This window comes from Lycorma delicatula, chromosome 5, assembly GCF_047948215.1.
Source record: "Lycorma delicatula isolate Av1 chromosome 5, ASM4794821v1, whole genome shotgun sequence".
Taxonomy (NCBI): domain Eukaryota; kingdom Metazoa; phylum Arthropoda; class Insecta; order Hemiptera; family Fulgoridae; genus Lycorma; species Lycorma delicatula.
Genome location: NC_134459.1, coordinates 161970444 through 161996581, shown reverse-complemented (window position 1 = coordinate 161996581; position 26138 = coordinate 161970444). Strand labels below are relative to the sequence as shown.

The following is a 26138-nucleotide window of genomic DNA, read 5'->3' as shown; positions in this document are numbered from 1 at the left end:
TATTTGAACCAGCAAATTAACATTTTAATAAGAATCAGGACGATTTTGTTATTTGATTAACACGGTAAACCCAGATATTCATGGATCATACTGTTAATTACATAACAAGGCGCCTCTGTTATGCTCCTTAATAATTTATTTTGGAGTCGCTGTATTATCTCGACGTTGCAGCTGCTTGTAGTACCTTAAAGCTGAACCCCGCAGGTCCAAATCGGTTTTAGAAAAGTCATATTCAACAACTGCTTGACGGATAGTATATTTCCTAGCGACCAGTACGTTTTCTTAAATTTAATATTCACTTGATTTCTCTCTTTATTTAAATGGATCTTTTACGTCAGACGACGACATAAAATTTTGAAAAAATGTTTTTAAAATAATAAAAGTTAACAAACTTTTAAATTTTAAGATGTTTAAAAATATTTAATAAAAAAAGCGTGTGCGTGTACTTATGTACGCATGTAAGAAGTTATACTTCTTTTTAATTGTTCTGGTGAGTTGGGATGTAAATTCTGCCCATCTGATTGAAATTGGTCGTGATCCATTACGGTGGCTTGGTGTAACAAAAATAACTTTCTCATCCAGCACAATGTCTTGATTAGATAGAGCTTGTTAGTTTGAGGCTTCAGTTAATTGCTCTTTTTGTTTTTGCTCGCCATTGTCGTATACGCTCCACAGGTGTTAACGAAACGTTTTTGGTTATACGGCGGTTGTAAAGCCGAAGAGAATTTTGCATACGCACCTCAGCTTGCACAGTAATAACATTGTGGTAATCCTGTGCTGGAGTGGACAAAGATGAATTGCACATATTGTCACCAACTTGATTTACAATATCATTGGAAATAATTTCATTTAAATGGATAGGAGCTGGCTGACGTGATGGTCTGGAAGTCACTACATATATAATACTAATATAATATTGGAAGGACCACTTATAGATATTCAACTTTGTTCTGAAATTGTTTTTTACTAAAATAATTGCTAATAAAATAAAATTACGTCCAATTCTGGAATTTAAAAAAAAAATAGGTTATAATAAATTTCTATTACTTTTTTTTTTTAATTAAAATTCTTTCGTTTTATATTCTATATTGTTGATCAACACAAAATTTTAATATAAAATTATGTAAAATCCTATAATTGTAATTATTTTTTGTTCTGAAATTATTTTTTGATGTAGTCTGTAAGTTCAAACTCGTTCCGCTGTTTTGTTTTCTGTTTGGTTACGCTTATTATAATATTTACATTTCTCCGCATTTGTTTTGGGCATCTTGGAAAATAGAAAATATTAAAATTACTTATTATATAAAGATATAAAATATATCTTTCAAATGAAGGCAGTTAAAAATATTATTAACATATACATATGTATATATATAAACAAAACTGATATATATTTATATATATATATATATATATATATATATATATATATATATATACGATTTAATAAAAAAAAAAACAAATTTGAATGTGCTTTTTTTATTATTTACATTTTTTAATTTAACATTCACAGTATTTATTTTCCTTCAATTATATTTATTAAAATTAATTTTGCAAATTGCTAAATTAACTCAATATATAATAATGAAATAAATTACTTTATTTATGTATAAGCAACCTTACAAATAAACTGGGTAACTTGGATAACTTCAGACAGAAAAGAAAATAATAATTATAATAATAAAACAAATTTGAACTGAGTCAAACGATCGATAGAAGACATAAAATCCCATGAATAAAAGTTTGAATAAATAACAATTAAATTAAATTAAATAATATTTATTTTATACAGTTTAAAATGTATTGAAGTATTCCTTGTCATATAAAACAAAGTTCATCAATATATTTCGATTAGTTTAGTTCCATTAATTATTCGGATGACGATTGAATAGGCACGAAGGTTTATCAGCGGCATAAGATATGAAAAATATGATACAAATAGTTTTATTTTATAATAGTGTATTTTATAAAAAATTTTGCTTTTGGTAAATTTAAAATTATTTATGCAAAATCAAGAATTTATCTAATGTGTGCTATTTTCTGTCTCATTAAAAAATATAATTTTACTCATAAAAAATAATACTTACATAAATATAACCTCAAATCTTGATACACAATTCACTAAAAATTAAATAAATATAAGCTGCGATATAAATGAAGTTTTATGAATATGAACAACAATATTCACACTTTAAAATATCCGTCTTCAGAAATCCGTGAATATAAATATATATTTATTACGACTTAATATCTGTTATGTTTACAAGACGTGCTAATCACTTAATTGCATTGAACGACTGACTGAATTAGATGCTACACGCATCTGCGTGCAAACTGATCCACTTGGGCCTGCGCAAATCTTCATGGTGTGTTACATCGGCGCGTGCAACTTCCGTAACTTGCTGAAAATACACTCTGATCAATTTTTCCTAACGCGCCAAAAGAAGTATAACTTCAAAAACAAAACTATTATCTTAGGTTTTCTTAACGTATTTCCTTTTATTAAATGTATTTAAAAAAATCTGACCTGCTATAACACGAGATGTTCAACAGTAAGATGAAACTGTATATTTATTTGTTAATTCATTAGTCATTCATAAAAGACGAAAATTACGTATGATTACTGTAAATGAAAATACAAATTATAATGTATAAATTACATTTAAATGATACCGTCATCAGTCTTAGAAAATTAAATTAATTTTTACGGCTACGAAAAAATAAAATCTAATTGACATAAAAAACTAACTCTACATATGTATTATATAGGAAATTCTAAAAGATTTAAAGAGCCTTTTAGAATCATTCTAAAAGAATTTACAAAAAAGATCAAAATATTCATAGATTGTATAAAAATTAGATTTAATTAATACATCAATATCCCCGGAAAAGAAAAAAAACCATAAACCAAACTCGTACCAACATATTTATTTTTAAACTAAAGATTTACTATCACAAACAATCAAACTTTCTTACCACTCTAGCGAAAAATCAGACTGTGCACCAATCATATTATCCCAACTCATCACAAGAAACATGAGCAAATTCGTGGACATATATATATTGTCACCGAATGGCTTTGACGGCACGTGGCACTTAATAACGTTGCAGTAGCCTTGAGAAGAGCTGTTACTGTCGACTGACTTCAACGGCTCGTTGTAGCTAATAAGCTTATGGAAGCTCTGAAAAGGGCAGTTTTTTGCGTTAGCTCTGACAAGAGCTGTTAAGTCCGGAAGCTGGTCTCCGACGAAGTCGGGGAGTTGCGGCTTGTCCATTGAAATAAGACCGGGCTTCCTCTCAGCGATAGTTGGGTCTCCACTACAGTGAGCAGTGGTGGCCTCCACAGCCCCGCAGTGTCGAGTCGGCGTCGGTTCTTTCACCGGCTGGGCCGAGGCGGTTCTCCCCGAGGGATCTTACGCTAGGCCGGCTCCTGCTGCTGAGTCCGCCAGCCAGGGCCAATGAAGCCCGGCGAGCTGGAGCGGGAAGGTAGCATTCGCGTCCAGCGGCTCCCTCGGTGGGCCGGCCAGGCCTCCTGCTCCGATGGAGATGTTGGCATCCGCCGGGAGGTCCCAAGTTGAGTCGGCCGGGGAACTTCTGTCTTCTTCCATCTTCTTCTTCTTGGTCTTTTCCAGGTGGTGGTCGATGATGAATTAAAAATTAACTCTCGTGCACTCTCTTTTATTGGAGCCTGAGAGTGTAGGGCCGCAGTACCGCTATGGTGAGAGAACTGCGCGGTCATCTGCGCGGAAACAGTGATGCTTGTACCAGCGCGTACGTATATTCTACTGCAGCTGACATCGGAGCTGCTACTGTTGTCATCCGCAGATATTAAATTAGGCATATATATATGCTAACAATATATATGGTTCCGTAAGTATTATCACAAATAAAAGTCGCAATCTAGGGTTAGTTATTGCAGCATTGAAAAGGATATTTTTAAAAATACTCTCTTCACTTACCTTTCTCAAGCAAAAAGAAGTTAAGAGAAATCAGAAATCAACGTGGCAGTACTCCTCTTATTCCGAGAGAGTTCGTATCAAACAAAAGAAAATCTTCATACGGTACTTAAAATGTGTAAAATAAATAACGGAGAAATTATTTCTGTCTTTTCATCGTAATTAATATAAAAGATAGTATGCACCCGGATAACTGACACGTATTTTAACGTAGAAACAAAGATTCTTATTGATTTAAAAGTGGCTGTTGTATACAATACTGTCTGGTACGTTTCAGTGTGAAAGAGTTTCTGTCCTCACTACTATATTGCAAAATTACAAATTATATAATTACAAAATTACGTTCATTTCAAGGGAAAGTCTAATTTTTCTTTATTGCTGTACTATTTTATTCTCACTTTGTTATAAAGAAAATTAGTATCAACAACATAAAAATTTATGAATTTTTTAAGTTTGCTATATTTGATTCTTAAAAAAATATATATATTTATGTATAATTTTAAAAAGTAAGTTACAAAAAGAAAAAATAACTGTAGATATTATTAATATTTCTTTTTGTTAATAAATTCCAACTTAATTTGTTTAATTTATTATTAAATAAGATAAACATTTTGTTGAAAGTATTTATAATTTTTTAAATTTAATAATAATATTAATAAATTCACCTAATTTTTAAATAAAATTTACAGCAATTTTTAAAAATTTTATCAAAGAAATAAAAAGGAAAACTATTCCAATAGAATATAATAAAAAAAGAAAAAAGTACAAGAAATCATTGTAAGTAAAGAATGATAACAAATTCTTTTTTTTTTTTTTTTTTTTAAATACGGAATGAAACTCAAGGAGCTTACTGCACGGAACTGACATTAAGCTAATCTTTCTGTTAAAAAGCTGACGTAGTTTTCTGTTTTGTAATTTACAAAAAAAAAAAAAAAAATATTAAAATATAGGACGTACTCGTAAATCTTAAAGATTTGAAAATTAGTTTTTACATCTTAAAGTAACCACATCCATATTGTAAGGTGTTTCTTATTAAAAGAACATTTAAAAAAACTATTAAACAGCATTAATTAAAAACTAATTTTTCATATTCCACTGCATTAATTTTGGAATAAATATTTAGTTTGATTTTCACAAAAAATAACAAATTTTCAGAACATATTCTACTGGAGAAAGTAAATAAGAAAATTTATATATACATAAGTACAGAAACGCTTCGTTAGCAAGTGTCGGCTGGTGATACACTTCGTCCTGATATCAGCGCCTTCGGTAAAATTAAGCCAGTATATAATTTTTTGGGGACCAAATTAGGAGGTAAATTTGTAGTTTTGTATGAGATTTGATCTGAAAAATTGAAAAAATTGGTCTCAAACCCGTATTTTTAATAATTTTTGAGAAATCTAGGGTGAAATGCCCAAAAGATGGGGTTTGAAAAACATATTATTTCTTGTTTGGTGTAAGATAACTTTTTTAACTGGGGGATAAACACATAACAGTTTAAAAAAAAAAATAAGTATAATGCGAGTGAAGAGTTAGATATTAAAATTCTGAGTACGGTAAAACTAACTCAAAACGACCCTGCTGAAATACGGAAAGGTTTCAAAAATATTGTTCATCGGGCAGAGTACTGTATCCACTGTGGTGGAGAACAATTTCAGCAGTTTATTTAACTTTTTTGTAAGCTGGTTTTATTTTTTACGTTTATATTTATTATTTTAACCAAGAAGAGCTCCGAATCTAGTTCAACGCAATTGGTATCAACAATACGGACATACAAAGAATAGTTGTTGGTGACTCTTCCGGTATGTGAAGTGTGCAGAGGGACACGGATTGCTGACTTTTCTAGAAAAGACGTAAATACGCTTGCTGTTTTCGCACTTTGCTTTCAGATCATACGGCAAATTATGAAGGTTGTAGACTCTATAAGGAAATCCTGGAGAGAAAGAAAAATAATAAAGTGCTATACTCCAAGGGAAATGGTAGTCCGAACTTCTGGGGAATTATTCTAGGGAGAAACAGTCGACTTCATTTAACCTGAGCAATACCAATTTTCCCTTTTTAGGCTGAGAGATCTAGGGATCTAAAGCAACCAATCAGATATATCTTGAATCTTATGCCGCAATTGTGGGACGGAATGCCTGTGAGGATTCCGAACACAGATTAAAGAAACTGACCTCAAACGTAGAGTTTTTATTAAAAAGAATTGGAAGACTGATAGTTACACTCAGCAAAATAGTAGCCAGATTCTTATAAGCACTGAATTATAAAAATATTATTTATCTATCTAACCAAAAATTCTGTTTCCAATAACCAAAATTTACAATATTCAAAATTAATTCTTCTGTATTCCAGTTCTTATATTCCATTGTTATATTGTAAGAATGAACACTGATGTTGTCGGTTAAAGGAGAATGAATCTTTAACCGTTATATTTAGTAAAAATATGTTTATAATTAAATTAAAAATAATTTTGATATCCAACTCCAAATTTATAGGATACATACATCATTTTAGAAGATTTTTATTTTTGTGTTTTTTAACTTTTATTTTAACAATTTTATGATATTATTATGACAAAAATAGAAGAAAAAAATACATTTATGATATAAAAGGTTTACATACACGAGTTACAAAGTAAAAAGAATATGAATAATAATAAATGTTACATAGAACCGTAAAAAACGAATTTCCTCAGCTCTTTTTGTTGTATGATTTATTATTACGAAAATGACACAAATTTAACTGAGTATAAAAAGATATGAACTAGTCACGTACGGATCATATATCAAATTTTGCTCTACTTTAATTATAAGTATTCAAGCATTAAAATATACATCATTTTGTTTCATTACTTGCACATTTTCATAAATATATATGCATAATATTTAATGTATTTAATAATAGTAAAAATGTAAAAGCAGTTTACTTGGAAGTCTAGTGATGGAAAATTTGATAATTATTGGCTTTTAATGAAACTATATTTTTTTACAACAATTTCCATTAGTTTTTAGGAGAAGAGGTATAAGTTATTTGTAATTTCAGCAGAAATAACACTGAGATTAAATTATACTTCCGTAAAAGTTAATCTGAAATTTAAAGTTTCTCTCTTTACTTTTATAGTGATATGCAGCACTTTCTGATAGCATAAATTATTGATATAATACTCGATTTCAACTTCAAATTTTTTTCTTTACAAACCAACAATAAACCATTTTTTTACAGCGTAATACTTGAAAAGCAGAAAAAATAAATTTACATGAGTTGCATATATTATGATTATCAAGCCAATTAAATCACACGAATGTAAAAATCAATGGCTATAAAAAGCTCCAAAGGAAGTATAGAAGACTATTTTAGGCACTAGTTCATATTACATACCCAATTAGTTTCTCTTTAACATGTTTATTTTTTATGCAAAGTAGATAGAAAAAACAATTTACGTAATTCTGATTAATTATTGCAATCTAAAAGCAGTCTCCAATTTTTAAAAATGCAAACAGTTTGTGATAATTTAAAGAAATAGTGTTGACAAAAAAAGATATTTTTGTTTACCATTTCCATGTTTGAGATTTAATTAGCAAATAAGTTTAACTCTACAAAGTTAAATATTAGCCACATAAATTCCTATAGAGTCTCTGATAAAGAGACTAATTTTTAATTGTATATTGTTAAGCCTCAGTTATAGCTATCTCTTTCGAAAAGAAAGATTATAGAAAAAAATAGAAAGATTATAGCTGTCTCTCTTTTGGTTACAGATGTAATAAACTTCCAGATTTGGATTTTAAAAATTGTTAATTAACTCGAATATTATTGATTTAAATAAATGAAGTTAAAATATTTAATATTTTAAATATTATTTAATTTTTCTTTTTACAGTCATTAGTGATGTGGTGAAAATACATGAGATGACCCTTGAATACCAACAATATTTCAGTGAGCTTTATAAGAAATTGAGTATGAAATTTTCCTTAAAAATACCTTGAATTAATAAGTATGAAAAACCGGTGAATTCAAGGGGATATATACACGTATGTTCTGGATTATTTTTGAAGCAGAACCTTTTTTAATTTTATTTCTAAAAGTTAGAAATTTTCCATAAAAGTAAATATTTTAATATCACTATCAGATGAGGTTCTACTATTGAATAAAGGAAGTCAATGTAATTTTAAATGTTTCAGAAAGTTAAATAAACAAATCTGTGTATACTATATACAAAGTATATCTTATACTTATATCACATGAAAAAATTTGAGAGAGAAGTTGATCAATCTAGAATGGTTTTGTCCAAGTGTAATTATTTTCTTTATAATCAGTCCCTGTTATTAACAGATTGAAGGTGTCAAAAATAGAACCGAATACCAACTATGTTTAAGTTTAGGTTTAAAAAATGTTGTAGTATAATAAACTGCATTAAAAAGCAATCAGGAAACCCATTATTTTTATAATTTTGAAATCTAGACAGTTCATTAGATCCACGTTTAGATATTTACAACTATGAAAAAAAAAAGTTTTTCTTTTTTGTGCGGGAAAAAACGGAATGTTATGTTGCTATGTAATTAATAGCAGGTATTTAGATAACGACGTAGGAGCCCTCAAAAAATAAGAAATAATACATTTTTATAATTTAATAAAAGGAATCATTGATGTCTTAAGTAATTTAAAAAATCTTCTTTCAGTTGTATACTGGCTTATATGACTATTTTATCCAATTGTGGATATTGTACGTATAATATTTTTTGGCAGTGATAATATTTTTTCAGCACTGTGCAAAGAGTTATTTTGTATTAAATTATCTGCTAATAAGAAAACACGTAAAGATTTTAATTAATCAACATTTTGTTACGTATAATAAAAGGAATTAAATTTTCTAGCCTAACAACTTTATTTAGCTTAAATAAAAAATTTATACTAAATGAAATTTAGTAATTTTTAGAAATTTTTTAGAATTTTTTTTTAGACTTTTTTTTTATCGAAAAAATATAGTAATTGTTCAAAAAGAAAAAATCGCTACATCAGTCTATGTGTTTCAAATGTTCTGCCCCCAGAAGTAAAGAATACAGATAAATAACCTAATTCATTACCTGAATTCAGTAATAAAATTTTAAATAGAGAATTCTTAAAAAATAATAATATTAATCAAACTGAACTATATTTTTCATAGTAATTATTTTAATATTTATTTACAGCAGTACTTTGTGAAATATGTGACTAGTTTTTGCTATTCTAAAATATAAAATTCCAAGAATTTTAAACGTTTTATATTAAAATTAAAATAAGTATTAGTCGTTTAAAGTAAATCAATAAATAAAATCCCTTTTGGCACACCCAAAGGCCGAGGTTGATTTCACCGGTGCTAAGTAAGGTTAAAAAATTTCCACCTTAACGTTAAGAAAAATTTCAAATTTACTCAATCCGACAATGGATGCATGTGAAAAAAGTTTCACACGTTCGGTATACGACAAGCACCATCTTCTTACAATATCAGCAACATTTTGATCATCTCTGGCCGTAAGGGTTGGTCATATCAAAAGTTATTTCAGACAAAAGTTATAGGTAATGTTTTGAGGACTAACGACCACTTACAACCGATTCAATACTGTGCCTATTAAGGGAGGTATGATTTTTTTTGCCTTCAAAACCCCATTTTTTCCACTCCATGAGCCAATGGTTGGTGATATCAAAAAACTTTACTTAGATAAGTTTTAGGCCCTTATCCAAAGAAGTTTAAACGAATTCGATATTTTACTTAATAAGATGGTTATAGCGATATTTTTTTCTGTTTTTTTTTTTTTTTTTGGTCATCCCTTGTCGTAAGGGTTGGTCATATCAAAAATTGTTATAGGCAAAAGTTTTAGGTAATATTTAGAGGACTAACGACTACTTTAAACCGATTCGATGTTGCCTATTAAAGGAAGGTATGATTTTTTTGGCATCAAAACTCCATTTTTTCCACCCTCTGAGCTAATGGTGGGTGATATCAAAAGACTTTGCTGAAACAGATCTTAAGTTCTTATCCAAAGAATAGTAGGAACCTTAAACCAGTTCGATATTTTACATAATAAGAAAGTTATAGCAATTTTTGTTTTTTTCAAAAAAGCCCTCCCATTTCCACCCTCATTGTCCGATTTTGCCCACTAATGAACTCGACTGAGATTTTGAGTTGTTATATTTTATGTATGAATTTGGAAGTGATTGCTGGAAAATTTCGACAGTTATTGTGTCCACAAAAAATTAAATATATACAAAAATGTATATATAAATTTTTGAAGTGACGGTCGTTTTGGGGTCTTTGGGATATGAAACGCGAAGATATGTCGAAATTTTCCGGAAGTCGAATTTTGATATCCATTACAATAGGTTACTTTCTTATGAAATCTACCTAAAACGTAATATTTAACGTACAAATTATGAAAAACTGCTAATAAAAAAAAAAATAAATAAAAAAAGTTTGCGAGGAAGAATCTCTCGCATGCAGTTTTGTTGAAGTACATGTGTTTCTGGTTTAAAATAAGATTATCTGATTAAAACTCATAATTTGTGTAACGTATTCAGCCTTATCTTTTGTTTAATTCATAAAGGCTGATGCGTAATTATTTCAAATCTTAGTTACTTTATCAATTTAATTTGGATTTGATCTAAAGCTGTGATAATAATTACTAAAAAAACGTATATTACAGTCTTATTTTTTATTCATATAATTCACAAGTAGATTAATATAGAATTTTGAAACCAATAAATGGTTGCTGGTTCATTTATTTTTTTTTCTATTTAAACTTTTTATTCCTAAAACCAACAGTAAATATCGTTCAAATTAACAGAAAACGTATTATTGCTATGCGATGCAGTAGTAAACTTTATTCAATTTTCTACGTCACAAAAGCAATTACAATAGAATTAAATCGTAGTAATAAATTTACTGTAACTATATTCATTATATGTTATCCATGATTTAAGATTTTAATAAATTTAAGTTGCTTCAATTTACTATATGCCATTGTTTAATTGTACATTGCGCTTGTAATTTAACATTTCGTTTCTACTGCACATGTAATAGAATCCATCTATTTCTAGTTAATTAAAGACGTAAAAAACTTTATACAGTACGGTGCACGGCTGATTCCCACACTTTCAAAGATTACCTCAACGAAAAGGTAATTTTAAGAAAACACATATTTCATCTAAAAACAAAAATTATGTCATATGTTGCCTAAAATTAAAAGAAAAAAACTACATTTACGAGATATCTCCAAAGTCGTCGAATTACAGAAAAAATATTTTTTATTTATAATGAAATAGTATTTAAAGTATTAGAACAAGAGCTAGTAAAGAAACGTATAGCAGGAATTAAACAAATACTAATAAACACCACATCTAGAATTAAACTACGTGGAGAATTGTCAGAAATATTTGAGATTAAAAAAATCCTGTTCGGCATGCCGTAAAGCGGAGGTAGATTTGAGCAAATCACTTATGATTTGCCATGCCACTATCATGTTAGCCGTAATATTACAAATTTATTTTGTCGATCTGTAGGTAGTCGTTTTTGGATCCCTTATATCCTATTAGGGTGAGATTTTAGTTCGGTCAATAGGGGAGGGGGATCTTCTAGAAATTCCCAGCAGAGGAGAAACATTTTAAGCTGATTTTTGCTGGAGGTGCTCAAATACCTTTTCCAGCACTCGAGCTAGATTCTCAGCTGTTTTTACTGACAGAGGAGTCAACTTTTAATATTTAGAAGTAACCAGTACATCCTAATCCACTAACCCTTTCAAAATTATTTTAAGTAATGGCACGGTACAGTGCCTTAACATGAAGATGTTTGTCCTCGAGTCGCTATAATGGACTCAGTTTCGTTAAAAAGTAAAAGCAACTGCCAGTCAATTCTGGACACTCCAGTATTCCATCGCTACTAAGTTATTAACAAAATGTATCTTTTTTTCACCTGATGATGATGTTAACTATTCTCAACTGTACATCTTTTTTCTCTGAATTGCGGAAGCCAGAGGCGCCAGCTTGCACAATAATTATATAGCGATAACTGTTGAATAATGTACAGTGTTGTAAATCAAATTCGGACAACAATAATTTGTGTGGTTTATAAATAAAATTTATGTATTCTTTAATGAGACTTGATGCACTAGTAAAGTGAGCTTTTCAAATTTATAGGCTATACATTAATGTGTCAACAAATTTATCAATGAAATACTTTAACTTTATTACAATGAAATACTTTTAACGTTACTGGAGAAATATCGTCTCCCTTACTCTGTTAGATAAGTTGATTAATAAAAATCGTCACTCATTATTATTTACAAGACCGCCATATATTATTATCCTAATCAAGTGACTTTTTCGGTTGTTTTTTACAATCTCGTTTATATTAATCATTCTGTGATTTTTTTTTTGTTTTATTATATTTTTCCAGTAAAATTTAAACTAACTGAAATTAAAATTTTTAAATTATTTTAATACTTCGGTATAAAAATGAATGAAATTGTTTTTTTATGACATTTAAATGAATAACAAAATTTACTACGAAAACTCTGAGGTTGAAAATTAAATTTAAGTATTGTGTTAAAAAATCTCTTATGATTTTAAAAATGCTGATAAAGGATTCCAAAAATGTTATGTTTTGGATTTATTTTATTGTCATTTATATTATTCTACGAATCTTAATTTATATCAGCAACATTGTTTTAATAAAATTAAGGTAGATACATCCTTAGAACAAAGGACCCTAAGATACCTGCATCAGTATCTTTATCAGTAAAAATATAGAAGTTTGCTTTCGACTTCTTCAACCAGAGCAAATCTATTTTATATTATGTTTACCTGACAAAAGTTTACGGAATTTATAATTTTATTTGGAGTTCAATGATTTTCTATGAAATATAAATATAAATATTTGTAGAATTTCAATGAAATTAATAACAGATTAGAAACAAGGACAATAATTCATCGACTGCGCGAGTGGAAATAATCTCGGGTCGTTTACACGATATATTAATATTTGATGAAAATATCATTAATTTACACATTTTATTTTATTATTGAATGCATTATCTATAAATTCATTACACTTTTTTCTTTTTTTTGAGTGTACAGGCATCGACGTTATGGTCATTAGCACTTTTCCCAAACGAAAAAATGTCTTTTTCTCTCTGATAAAATAACTACCGAGTTAATCAAAAGACTAGTCTTGTCAAACAGATCATCCAGAAATAAACTTGCCGTAGGACATTAAAAATTCCAAAAGAACGCAAGATGACAACGGTGTATTTTACACCGTTGGCTCTATCATTTAAAGGTAAACTTCCATTTTAAAGAAATGTTATCATATCTATCAAAATGGGTGAAATAATCCCTCATTTCTTAAAAACTTATCTTTAATGAGAATTCGTCCAAAAACTCATTTATATTATCTATCGCCAAGACGCCAAGATTTACCCTTAGTTCATTCTCTTTTGTTTCTTTTTTCCATCTTCCTGACGGTCTTCACCTCTGATTCCTGGATGTCTGAGGCTTTGGAGATGGATTCTACCCGTTCTCCGCAGTAAATCACGGATGATCCTCTGCTGCCGGCATCAGATGATACCGGCCGAGATGGTGCGGTGAGCATTGCAACGAGTCGAGACTTGATGCACTCCCCGCTAAAATGTTTTGGGCGGTTAAATTACTCGCCCCTTTTTAAAGATCTCAATGCCCTAAGTGGCTCCATTGGTACTTGTCCAACATTCTCTTTACTTATGTACGGGGCTTTCCTTGATCTGTACCTTGACTTGCGTTGAATTTGGTTCAGGCTTCCTCTGAGCTTTCGCTTCATTTTCCTTCCCCTTAGAACTGGTAGAAGGCTTTTTCCTTGTTGGAGAAAAAATCTTTGTTTTAATAACATCTGCTACCTTTTGTACCGGTTTTTGACTGGTCTATTTAGTTGGTCGACTTTTCAGTTACTCATTAATTGCGTTCTATGTTCGCTAGAGCTGGTGCCATAAAGAGATTACGTCTTTTGGTTAACGGAAGCTACAGGAGCTGCAGCAAACTGAGAATAAGACGTGACCTTCGGCGATCTGCTAAGCACAATCTTAATATGAAAATAAAACATTAATTTAATATTATCAATATATTATATATTACAATATATATTATACACATTCATATATTAATAATGTATAACACGTATTATTAGGAAAATAGAAAACTTAGAAAATCTTTATTTAAAACATATTACATTTCCTAGGTTTTCCTTTAGCCATTCTTTCTTACTTCCTTTTTCCATTCTCCTGACGGTCTCCACCCAGATGACTGATCCCAGACTTGATCTACTCCCCAATGACAGTTTTGTAGCGGCTGAAGTACTCGTTTTCTTTGTAGGACCCCTCTGGACTTTTCGAGGTTCCATGGCTGAATGTTGTACAATCTCTGTATCCAAGACCTTCTCTATCGTAACTTGAACCTACATAGTACCAAACTCTTATTATTATTAGATTTTCAGACTTTTATTATTATTATTATAAACTTTTGTTGAATTGCAATGATAGTGTTGTAGAATATATTAATGCATGCTTTAATAATTAAACAGCTGTCACAGTAACAACGGGTTGAGTGTAAAACTAGTTAGATATAACGTAAATATTTTAATTCATAATTATTCTAGTAGTGAGCAATTAGTTAATTCATTGCGTACGAGTAAATTTAAACTTCAGTATACTGCAAAATTAGTAGGATGAGAACGTTGTAATCTAAATTTAGTATTAATGATAAAAACGTTTAAATAACACCATATTATTAGTGTAATATTACAGTTTTTTAGACTTGTATATATACTTCACCATCCAAAATGAATAAATAATCAACCGTTTAAAATTACAGAACTGATTTTTTCTTTAACAAAAATTATTTAAATATCATTTTCTTCAGTGTTTGTAAAACATATTAGAGACGTTTTAAATTAAAAAAGAAAAACAATATCAATTGATTATATATATATATGTGTGTGTATAGTGAGAGAGAGAAAGAGAGCGAGAGAGAGAGATCTTTATTTTTTCCGCCAAAATGGGTTGGAAAAGAGCGTAAACAGTATAAACCATTTCATCAATAGCAGTTAGAGAGTATGAAATTTGTATTTTACAAATTTAAACTTCATTTTCTAGTATGAAGACGAAAACAAGTTTATTTCATAATACACAATTAGAAATGATTGTAAAATTCTTACAGGGAATTACTGACCAGCGAGAGTATAAAAAAAGAGATAAACGTTAACTAGTTTAGATAAATGAATGGACATATTCAATGGATATGTTTTATATAATTTCTACTTTGACTTCATTTTAATCTTCAAACAAAGTTTATTGATAATTTTCGTGATGGTCGATAATTAATCGATTTGATTAAATTCTATTTTGTCCCTAAAACATATATAGATTACTTGTAAGAAAATTTTGTCCTTAAGAACACTGATATACGGAATCCATAAGTCTGATTGTAGCATTCTTTTATAGAGAAGGAGGGATTAGTTTCTTGTCTTGGTAGTTTGGATGAAAGAAAATATATTCTATATACAACAGATGGTTTTAGAACAACAAAAAATTCGTTAATATGTAACTCGATCGATTTAAAAATTGAATTATAAATTTCTATTTATAGGTAAAAAGTAAGATTTGAAGACCTGAAATCAAATAAAATAGTTTTTTCTCACCAATTTTTACGTACCGTGTAAGATGTTCATTCCAAATTGTCTGATGAACATCCCGAAATAATTTGTTAGATCAATTTGAGGTAAGTTGGTACGATATACATGATTACTCGATGAAGGGTAGATAGGCCCACAAACTGATCTCGGACCTGGAGAAATGCTGGACCACAAGAATGGGAAAATAGGGTACGAGTTGACCTGGTTCCTAACCGGTCACAGCTGCTTCAAAGCATACTTGTAGGAGCGGGAATTGAGATACTCTGCTAACTGTGATTATTGCAAAAGGGTTGACACAGCTGAACCGGTCTTCGATGCGACCGGTTCTTGGAGCTCAGGGAAGTTTGTGTGAGAGAATTCCACATGCTGATCCCCGATAACATCGCTGCAGAACGAATGGGCTTGGCATGCGGTATCGAGAATGTTATTTTCAATTATTCGTACAAAAATAGCGGAAAAAGTAAACAAAAGAAGAAGAAAAAAGATATTAAATGCACATAACATTGACGTTGCGAAATAAAACTCGCTATAAATTTTGTTGATAATTTTTATACTCCTGTTTATAAACAACGTTTAAGAATTAATTAGTAGATTTATTAAGTTTAAACGAACGAATGGTGGAAAGACCTTAAAGTGAAGTATCGTCTGCACAAGAAGAAATAGTTATCTTCTAACAGGGTTATATTTGAAGTGTTGATGTTATATAGATTAGGAACAAGAATTGAGCTATGCCTGTCAAGCAGTGAAAGGGTCAGACCGAGTACGAAATAGTAAAACCCACCGGCTTGGTCTAGTGGTGAACCCGTCTTCCCAAACCTGCTGATTTGGAAGTCAAGAGTTCCACCTTTCAAGTCCTAGTAAAATCATTTAGTTATTTTTACACGGATTTGAATACTAGATTGTGGATATCGGTGTACTTTGGTGGTTGGGTTTCAATTAACAACACGTCTCAAGAATGGTCGAACTGAGACTGTACAAGACTCATTTACTCTCATACACATCATTCTCATTCATCCTCTGACGTATTATCCGAAAGGTAATTACGGGAAGCTAAACAGAAAAAAGAAAGAGCACGAAATTGTGAAACTGAGAAATATCTATCGATGAGAAACAATTGAAACATAAGCTAATATGTTTAGGATAAGAATCTGATTTTAGATATATCCAATAACGATCGCAGAATTGACTAATATCAAAGAACACAACGCCTAGCGTATTACGACTTCTCTAGGGCAAATGCAAAAATATTTACCACTCTGTGTAGTCGATGGATGGTGAAGTATTACTATGAAATCAAAAACATATCTGGAAGTTAGTTGAGATAAATTTGTTATCTTCAAAAGGTAGTTGTCTGGGATAAAGCTGTCCTTCAAATATTTTTGAACAAACAGGAAGGAGAGTTGTTGAACGATTAGAATTAGGATCGTATGGAGGTTTATTAGGTTTTAATATCATTTTCGTAAATGAAAATTTCCACAGAATGAAAATATTAGTGGTTCCTTTACGATGGATTTTTTAATACATAAATTAAAATTGGAATATTTTACATTTAAAGGGGCGCTTAAGAAGTTTATAATCTTTGAAGATTTGAAAGGAACATGTGATAGTAATTAGCTTAGTAAAGAATGGTGGTGGAATAAATAAATCAGGATGACATGTAAAAATGCAATAAAAGTAGAAGGCAAAAAACGAAACTTTGTGTCATTAACAGCAGATCATGTGCCTCGCATGTAACAGTAATACTGCAAATTTTAATGTATCTTAAAGAAATCTATTTACAGTCTTAATTTTTTTATCTTTTTACAATTTATGTTAGAATTTATCCTTAGATATCATTAATTAGTCTAAATGAGAGGCTTGATTAATTTTTTCAGTGTTTCTTAAAATTTAATGTTGAATTTCATGAAGGTTTTCCATAAAATTGTAAGTTACACATTCTTAATATTCTTTTCTAAGTTATTTTTTTAGGAAAAAAAATAAGTGTTAAAAAATTTATTGAAAAATAATAAATATTTTCATATCATTTCTTGAAAAACTAAATTTCAAAATATAAACTTTTAAAATTTTTTTTACAACCTATGAGTATACACAATAGCTAAATTTTTTGTTGTCCAAAACCATTTACCATAATGTAAAGTACAAGATTTTCAATGAAGAATATTGACATATAACAACTGACGGCTTTAGTACGTAACAAATGTAACAATACATGCAACCTGACGTTTTGCATATATCAATGGTGAATTTTAATGTATATAAACCTACGTTTTAAGGACTAATTAGTCGTAATCCAAAACAATTACGTTTCGATGTAGATTATAGATAGCTGCGTTATTAATCTATTATCATATTAGTCAAAATAACATAATGTTTAGTCACTTATGTAAATACCTAATACTCCAGTAACAGAAATAAAAATAAAAAATAAAATATACATTTTTATTCTTGTTTACATCAAGTTTTTGTTAAATATTTTAATTATATAAATATATTATTCCGAAAAAATTAATTAATGTTATGGGGCTAATTTTTTATCAATGTTGTTCTTATAGAAAGAAATAAAAAAACTATGTTCAGATTATTTTCTGTAAACGAAAATTATAAATTTAATATAGCAAAAATCATCAATTTTCATCACATCTCACTTTCGTAAAAATCTGTTATGAAATACGAGTATCTCTTTCTTGTAATTTCTTACAGAAAATCAGTTTCTAATACTAACAAGCGTGATATATTAGAATGATTACTATGGTTCATAATATTTTAAATTGAACAAAATAGAATTACATTTGTAAAAAAATAGATATTATTGAACTATCCAAAAGATAGCTGAGAATTATTAACTAAAATATTAGCTAAAAAAACTGATAAAAATGAAAAATATTTTTAACTCAGAAAGTTGCAATTTTTTTCAAATGTGAGCCTATTATAATGAAAATAGAAGGGATCAAATATTTTTTCCAGAGTTATAATTTAACACACGTTAATGTACCTCAATGATAAAATTTTGGACATAGTACAATCAAATTGATAGTTCGCTAATACGAAGTCTTTGCTTGTAACAACACCAAAAATAAAGACTATGATTAGAAGCGTCGATTAAGTTAAACAGTTTTTTTTTTTTTGTTACTGAATTGTTTTTTTCTAAACAGACTGCGTGTTCCTTAATACGGAATCTAGCATGATATCTTAAAATAATTTAGTTTTAATGTATTTATCCAGAGATTTAGCTGAACTCCAAAAAACTGCATATTTTCCCATGGGTCCACATTTATGGCGTTGTGGACCCAACAATTCCGCAAGCTGAGAGTGAGAAGTACCTAGGTCTACACCTCGGCAGTCGACTAACGTAGTAAGTTAATATAAGAAGAGAAGGCAACTTGAGATAAAGTTCAAGAAAACGTTCTGGTTGTTGGGCAGACGTTCTTCTTTGTCCTTGCCTAATAAGCTGCTGGTATACTCAACAATTCCAAAATTATCTGGACGTATGGAATCGAAAAACACGTTTATGGGGGATACCGGTGCAGAAACTATGTCGACATCTTACAATGGTTTCAGAATAAGCTAGCGAAGCGTATAACAGAGTTATCTTGATTTAGAAGTAACAATGAGATCCAGGGTTATTTATGATTACGGTCCATGAGGGAGGACATACAGTTTAAAGTAAGACATACAGTTTAAGAACAACGATTTAACAATCACATAAATCACATGGCAGTAAGCTTACTAGATAATGGGGGATGACATTAGAAGTTGAACCAACTGCACGTTCTAGACTGTGTCCATATCACTCTCTATAAAAAAAAAAAAAAAAAAATGGTGTGTAGGTTTGTTTGCTTGCTGTTTGTACTTACTTTTTTATTTTAGCTGCTACTGGCGCAGAGCGGACCAATGGTGATGCGCAGGGCAGCTGCGCACGGCGACTCTGTCCGATTCTCTCTCAGCCTTTCCCTTGAAGCAGTCTGTCGTCGATTAATTTACAGATGATTTTATTTAATTTCTAACAATATATTAGTTTTATTTTTATTTACTTATTATTATTTATTAATTTTAATGATAAAAGAAAGGAATTATTAGTTAATATTTAGTAATAAAAAGTAAGGATTTTTTATTTATATGTTGGCGCGCATCTGGCCGCGCATCACGTGGTCTGCTGTGCGACAGTAGCAGGAGGATTGACAACTATACATATAAGACTAAACGAAGACGGAGTCCCCAAGCCAATCCCCGATTATCAATATGGCTAGCGTTAAACATTATATTTATATTAAAAACTATTAAATTCTGTATCTACTAACTCCTTAGTCTATTTGAAATATAAAAACACCAAAATGTTCAGAATAGCTGTATAGGATCAAGTAATACGGTTTAAGAAGGCTCATTTTCAATTTATAAAGTAGGTCAGAAAGTATACCTCATCAACGGCCTGCAGGATAAAAAAAAAACCGAACAATGCATCTTTTATTCTAGGCACTTTCTGATAACCTTGACAATCCTGTATGTTTATTCGATAATTGAGTGACCATAACTGGAGCGAAACAAACGTCAGGGAGTAGGTGAAAAAAAAAAAAAAAACTGACGTCAGGAATAAAATGCCCTTCCTCCAAAATCAGAAATTAACAATTTAAATATCAAATTAAATAATTTTCCACCCTAGAAAAAATTTCTGTTGTAGAAATCAATTAGCTGTGTCATATTGTTTGAAATAAACAGAATTTTGATGAATTAAAATCTTATAGTGAATATTGTAAGAAACCGCAGGTTACAGTGTGTTGTACACTATTATAAAAAGGTTACTAGAATTAAATTGTTATTATACATCACTTTTCTACGGTAATTTTTTAATATCATCGTAATAGATTAATATAATACATTTAAAATTAAACAAAAATTTTACATAATGGTTTCACATGGGCAATTTTTTTTCATTTTCTGAACTAACAATTGTTTATTATATTTATCGAAAAGTTACAGAAAACGATTTGTTCGATATCATGAATTTTAACAGCCCGATTAAAGATATGGATTATGTACAATTTTACAATAAAAAAATTGATCAATATTCATAGAGAGTTAGTCATATATAAAAATATAATCGCAATTCTACAAGCTTTTGACTTTGATCGGCTTATTTTTTACGCAAAACCTACCTTTTTTTTTAATAAAAATCAAATAATCGGGGAAAATGTACATATCTTTATTAATAGCAGTATATTAATTAAGATTGTTGAAGTATGTCAATTTCTGTAATATTACAATGAAACGAAAAAAAATATCGAAAAAAGACGAAAAAATTGCAAGAAATTTTTTACATTTTACAAAGTTTATTTTTAATCTATTTATAAAAATAACACTTTTGAATTTCCTTTTAAAAAATTAAAACAAAATTTATTATCCATTATCCGACTGTTTCTCATTTCATTGTACCGCCAAGGAATGGTAGGTTAATAAGAATGAAGAATGAACTGTAGCTACAGAATGAAGGCCGTTGGAAAAACCCAAGTTTAAAAGATGATGTGAAATAAAATATACGGTCACTAGATGGAGAGGGTCAAGCCGAACAAAGTGGATAGGGTGAACGATGACCCAGGCGAGGCAATGACCCGGTGAGAGGTTAGCGCAACCAGTATAGTAAGTAAATAAATATAGTAATTAATAAGACGAATAAAATCTGACAATAATTTTACAGATTTCTTCCGCAAATTACCTACAAGTTAAAAAGTTTAACACTTCTCCAATATTAATATTTGAGAATCTGTACTCTTTCCTAATGACACTATTTGTTTTTATCATGTTTTATTGTTGTTTGTTTTTTATAACTTATGGAAATAAAACTACATTTTTTAACACAAAAAATTATTTCTTATGAAATTTATTTTGATCGGTTGGCTAACTGATTTTGTCTATCTTTACCGCATTTGTTATTTAAATTTTTTTTACCCTTTTTTTTAACTGTTTTTTACTGAATTAATTTTTTCGGTACAACCTGCTAACATTGCTATCAAGATATCACTTGTGAACAAGAGTGGGTCACACTTTTAATGAGAAGGGCTTTGGTGATAGAGTTACATCGAATAATGAAGTTTGTTTATTGTTCAATGTAACATTTAAAAATCGTAACCCTATCTCAAAAGGTACAGTGTCAAAATCATTACACGATTTTAAGGGACAGAGAACATTAATAATACGGTAAAACCCTATTATAAATCCCTAGGCTAAATCTCCAACAACTAATAACAAAAAATCGTTAGAGATTATGCAAGAATTTATTGAGAATCCTCATTCCTCACCTCAAACAGCAGTACGAGAACATAACACTTATATTAAGTTGTTTTCGTTGTGCTTTCTTTAGTGTTTTATTGTTATTGTTTATATTTTTCGTTTATATATTTGATTTATTTCATACTATGCTCTGTTCTTTTCAATTTACGTTTGCTTCTCAGTTTTGGTATTAGGTTTAGTGTTAGGGTCTCTGACCCTAATAATCGCATCCTCTGGTCTAAAGCCATACTGGTCGTCCATCAGCATGTGATTCAAAGTAAGCCTACTATTAATGCGGAGGTAAAGTACCTTCTCGAAAAGTTTTCCAACAACTGGTAAGAGCGTCAGAGGACGGTAAGAAGAACTAACGGTGGGGTACTTGTCGCCACCCTTGAACAACAGTTTCAAGATTCCACGCTTCCAGCAAGCCGGGAAATACCCGGCAAACAAACACCTATTGAATACCCTAGTCAACGGGCCAAGAATTACAGGCAGGGTGCGAACAAGGAGCTCCACCGTGATACCTTCATATCCGGGGGCTTTGTTCCTAGCAAGGCTACAGCTTACCTGGCGGACTTCCGCCTCAGTAATCTCCAAAGACACAGAGTCCGTATTGAAATTTACAACCGCCGCTCGAACTCTCCGGTAATACGAGGTCTCACCAACCGCGGTATCATCGGGGAGCAGATCGTCCATCAGAAGAGATAGAACACGATCTTTCTCAACAACAACGCCGTCTTGGGTCGAGAGAGCCGACAGAAGACTGTCCTTTTTACGTTTCTGACCAAGCACACGATAAACAACACCCCAAGGGTCTTTATTCCCTTGCTCTTAGACAAAAGAGCGCCAGGAATCTCTTTTAGAAGTCCTAATTCTATGAAAATACTCGTTCCTTTTCTGATGATACTCCGCAAACAAGGCCTCGCGCAGGTTAGGATCACGCGCACGCTGTGCGGCTCTCCTGAGTCGGCCCATGGCCTGCTTTATCGCAGTCAAGTCCCGAGACCACCAACCAGCTACTCTCTCTCGACCCGTTCTACGAGGGATTGAGAGTTCTGCGGCTTCAACCACCGCAGAGGAGAAATTCTCTGCCAGGTTATCTAGACGGACCTCGTCTAGGGTACGAGTGAACACCCGCATCCTGGCCGCAAAAATCTTTGAAAACTTGGGCCAATCCGCCCGCCTGTGCAAGAAGCCCCCCTGCTAAACAGGGGCGTCCGCCCTAAAGACATCGCGCAGCCCACCTAACCACTCAAAAACTATGAGCCGATGGTCGCTTTCGCAATCATCGACTACAGACCAGTTCTGAATCCTACCAGGGATATCCTTGCCTATGGTAACATCAATGTTGGTACCAAGGAAGATCCTCCGTAATCCCCCTGCCCCGGGGAAGGTTGCCGACTCGCCGGCGACATTGAACACTTCAAAACGATGCTGCGCGATGAAGCCTTCTAGCAATTCTCCGCCGTCGTCTGTGATCCCACTGTGCCAAAGAAGCGATTTGGCATTCGCATCAACTCCTATAACAATAGGACAACCCGCCACCAGCCTGATAATTCTATCCCATCTTTCCAAATGTAATTCAGTGGGATCTCTGTACTGAAAGTACGAACTAACCACAACTAGGTCGAAACCATCCACAGCAAACTTAACAACGACATGATGCGTGTCAGAGGCCTGCCGTATAAAGATACTATCAATTGACTTCCTGCACAGAACGGCGGATTTACTATCACCTTCATGGAACTTATTCCAGCCTGAAAAACCTGGCAGGTCACCCTTGACAACATACGGGTGTTGAAGAAGTAAAACATCGAGGCTCCGTTTTTCAACGACGTTACCTAACTCGCCTTGGACCGCATAGGCACCCTGGGCATTGAGTTGACCGAACCTAACCATCGAGCGAGTTGAAGTAGACCTCAACCGCTCAGTAACTACCACACTCCCTACTATTGATGGAGTGCCTATGGTTTCTGCGTAACTGCTTGCAGTTAACGCAGACCGGAGCCTCCTTCTTTTGCGGACAATCGTCACTCTTGTGGCCCTCCTCACCACAATGCGCGCAGACCGACGCATATTTACAGAATTTGGCCCTATGGCCGAACCTACAACATTTAAAGGACCTTTGCACATCAAGGTATTCCTTGACGCGGCAAGAGGGAAAATCGACGAAGACCCTACCCTCGGACAAAAACTTCTGGTGGAGACCAGCACCTAATTCGAAAACTCCGTGATACCGAGGGACATCACGCTTTCCAGTCTTAAAGACTAACCTACACTGCTCTTTGAACGTGGCCGCAACCAAATTAGTATTCTGCTCTTGAATGAGAGACAGAACTTCCTCATCAGAGAGACCTCGCTCGATGTCATATATAATGACTCGGGGCTTTCTCAATCGCTTGGGGTCCACCTTGACCTCAAGATTCTGCACCGCTGGAGAGTCCTTGATGACTTGGACCGTCTCCTTGTTATCCGCAACGACGACTAAACCCTTACTGGTCTCCCTTATATCTCGAATACTAAGCCGATTCCGGTCGCCACGAAGGGCTTCACGGAAATCGCGCTTCAATTCCTGACTCGTGGTCTTGGAGCCCTCCGCCTTGTTAACAAAAACTACCTCCGGCTTCTTTACCACTTTGCTGGCCTCTCGTTTGGTCTTCAGGACCAGCGTAGCGCCTGGGCTGCGCTGGGGCCTGAACAACCACCTTGGGAGCCTTGACCTCTTGGGGCTTGGAGGCCAAGGCCTCGAAACCCTCGCTTACCGCCACAAAAGCTTCCCTCAGCTTACCTAGCCGGCGGAGAATTGTCTTCCTCGCACCCGAGCTGACTCCACCGGGAAGAGAAAGAAAGTTGTTTGATATCAACAAGATTGAAATTTTAGTCCCAGCCTCGATTTTAGCCTTCAGGTACATGAAATTTTAAATGCATTTTTCCAGGAAAATGGATTAGCCGAAGGGATCAAATAAAATGGCCGGAGAGATCATCCGACTTGTCATCATCATCTGATTACTTTCTATGGGGCCACTAAAAAAATAATGTTTATCATAATAGCTCCAAGATATCAACGATTTACATAACAGAATTCGAGAATCAGCATAAAATATCACTACGGATTCATTGAATAGTCACTAACCTTTTACAACCGACTGAAACACTGTTAGACAACCGAAGGAGAATATTTCAAAACATTTATTAAAATGAAATGTAAGTAAATAAGCAAACGTTATGCTTAATACATTTTTTTTTTCTTTTTAATAAAATTACTAAATAATATCCAATTAATCAATGTTTTATAAATTTATTTGCGATAAGAATTCCTTAAATTATCAATTAATATTTTTTTGAAAATCCTAAGTATATCCCACGGCCATTTCGGGTACAGACATCGTACCAACTTTTTATTTATACAATTTCTCTTATCTTGAAACGAACTTTAAAATGGTCTATCATACAATGGTTTTTACCATTTAAAATATTTGAGTTACAACCCCTGGGCCACCTCCCAAGAAGAGCCTGATGTTCTATTTGTCGTCAAAAGTTAAACTTCACTCAAGCAGAATATTCTGATATGGATTTTGTGTACGGTTTCCGCGAAGGAAGTGCTTTAGCTGCAGTGGAAAAATACCAACATAAGTATTCGATTAGTTCTAAACCATAAAGTATTTTTTACAATGTTTAATAATCTCCGTGAGAATAGTACACTTGCCATCGTTCATGATTTATCTGAACGATAACGGTACATGTTATGAAAGGAAAACAGTCTTTAGGTGGTAAAACTTAGTTTTACAACGCTTATGTATGTCCTAGAAACGTCAGTATGGAAAACATTACATGCTCACGGACTGCCTTCTTATTGGAGTCTGCCTCCGATAAGCTGGTGGGATAACAATAATTACCACTTAATTTCGTTCATACTATTTTCGTACGATGCTACTTTTACCTGTTACGGTATAAACAACACACCGAATTCACATCGGTGGTCTGAAGAAAATCCACACGCTTTAGTTAAATCAAATTTTCAGAAACGATTTTCGGTGAACGTTTAGTGTGGCATATAGATAACCAGTTAATAGACTCTATCATACTAGAACAACGTGTTATGAGGAAAAATTATCTGCAATTTTTAAAAAATAAATTTCTTGAAAATCTTTCATTCGCAAAACGAACTGAGATATACTAACAGGTTGATGGAACACCAACACGTTTCACGAATGAAGTAAGACAATTCTTGG

The 26138-nt window shown here is 32.0% G+C and overlaps 1 long non-coding RNA gene across 1 annotated transcript in view; it reads right to left on the bottom strand.

Moving 5' to 3' along the window:
* The window catches only part of LOC142324573 (uncharacterized), a 316768-nt gene that overhangs the window by 91694 nt on the left and 198936 nt on the right, over positions 1-26138 (bottom strand). Inside the window, exon 3 of the long non-coding RNA XR_012756327.1 lies at positions 14185-14409. This is a non-coding gene — a long non-coding RNA (uncharacterized LOC142324573). The remainder of the gene's footprint in view (positions 1-14184; positions 14410-26138) is intronic.